The 1,798-nt window shown below is 60.9% G+C and overlaps 1 non-coding gene across 1 annotated transcript; it reads right to left on the bottom strand.

Moving 5' to 3' along the window:
- Positions 1 to 502: 502 nt before the first annotated feature.
- Positions 503 to 576, bottom strand: TRNAT-AGU. The gene has a single exon. It is a non-coding gene; the product is annotated as a tRNA-Thr (tRNA).
- Positions 577 to 1,798: the final 1,222 nt, after the last annotated feature.

Here is a 1,798-nt window from a genome sequence, read left to right as displayed (position 1 = left end):
GACTGCAACCACTGCGCGGCTGCAGGGAGACGGGCAATCTTCAGGCCTTTGAGAGGCTCAGCTAAGCCTGGCGACCGTCGGGGATGGGCACCCGCATGGGGTCCCCCAAGTGGCAGCTTGGAGCCAGGAAGATTTGTGCGAGGAACTCATTCCACAGAAGGCGGCGCAGGAGAGCGCGTCCACCGCCAGCCTTGAGGAAGCAGCCTCGGGGCGAACACCGGCTGCTCGCTGGACTCTCAAGGCTGTTTCCCCGCCCGCCCGCCTCCCACGGCCAGCCAGCACCATGACAACCGCGATCGCCTAGATCCCCGCGCCGCCCACGCCCCTCAGCGCCTGAGACCAGAGTAGGTGGAGTCCAAAGCCCGCCTGCACCCGTTGGGGAACCCGGCTACATCGGCCTCTCGGGCTCCCCCTCACATCCACATGGTATCGGGCAGCCGGGTGAGGGCACAGAGCACAAAAGCCCAAGAGCAAAAGTTGGAAGAGCTTGGACGCTCGGTTGAGGCACCGCTGGGATTCGAACCCAGGATCTCCTGTTTACTAGACAGGCGCTTTAACCAACTAAGCCACGGCGCCACCCGTGCATACACCTTGAGAAATGACTCCTCATTACTATTTATCATATGAGCCGCGCGCATGCGCACAGACTCGGCCCGTTGTGGCGCACGCGTCCTGTGGCTCCCGATTCACACCGGCGTCTGAGATAGACCGGAAGCTCGGGCTGCAAGGAGCGGGCAGCCTGGAAAGGCGAAGCTTACTGGTCACAATGTCTTTTCCAACGTGGATCCAGGACGCTCCGCCTTTGGGGAACGCTGGCGCAGGGCTTGGGCCTCGGCAGTGCTGCCGAGCCCCTACCCACTTCGGAGAACCCCTGGCCCCGCCAGCGCGGCCAGGCTGCTGGCTCCCCTGGCATCAGGTCGGGGCGCACACCCGCCTCGGTCCGACGGTACCCCGGGTGAGCTTCGGACCGTTCCGCCCGGGGACCTCAGCCTGAGAAGGCCGAGGCCGTGCCAGCTCCCGGAGCCATAACTTCAGTTGAGTCGCTTCTTCCGCGGATCCTGAGCTAGGTAAAAGTTGAGGAGTCAGGAAGGCTCAGAGGAGGGATCGTGGGCTTCGGGGTTCCCAGGCTGCTGGCGTGGGGCACCAACACCTTATATGGAGGGGTTTCTGCTGCCAGAGCAGGCAAGGCCCTCCCCTCCCTGGTTTCTCACTTGCGCCTTCTGGGTGTCCTCACGCAACTACACCAGCCACTGGTTTCCGCACTTTCCAGAGAGCCTGTGGCAACTACGAAGTCGAACACTGCCAACCCATCCACCCAGCATCCCTGCAGCATGCACAGAAAGGTTCACCCAGCATGGTGTGCAGTAGGAACCTAAGCTCCTATCTCAGCCTATTTATGGACGGATGCACACTGTGCAAACTGCCGTGGCAGCAGGAAGAGGGCTGCACATAGGCATGGGCATTCTGGAAATTGAGACGTCTAGAGGAGAAAGCATGTGACATCCCGTGATGGCAATGCCACCGCCACCCCCTTGCCTAATCAAACGGTCCTCTGCGCCGGGCAGGTGGCCATCTGGGAGCATTAGCCAGGGAGGCACCCATTGTGTCTTGCCATCACGCCCACAGAGGCGGCCCCACATCTTGTCATACTCATTTGACAAACTCTCCAGAACTGCTGGTGCCAGCCCCCACGGGTCATCTTACAGGCAACTCCAGACTCCACAATGTGAGTCTAGTGTTCCAAGTATCAAACAGGATGAGCACCAAGGCATACAAATGCACATGCACACTTGTTTTC

Source organism: Colobus angolensis, unplaced genomic scaffold (genome assembly GCF_000951035.1).
Source record: "Colobus angolensis palliatus isolate OR3802 unplaced genomic scaffold, Cang.pa_1.0 Scaffold107, whole genome shotgun sequence".
Taxonomy (NCBI): Eukaryota; Metazoa; Chordata; class Mammalia; order Primates; family Cercopithecidae; genus Colobus; species Colobus angolensis.
This window is presented reverse-complemented; position numbering and strand designations above follow the sequence as displayed.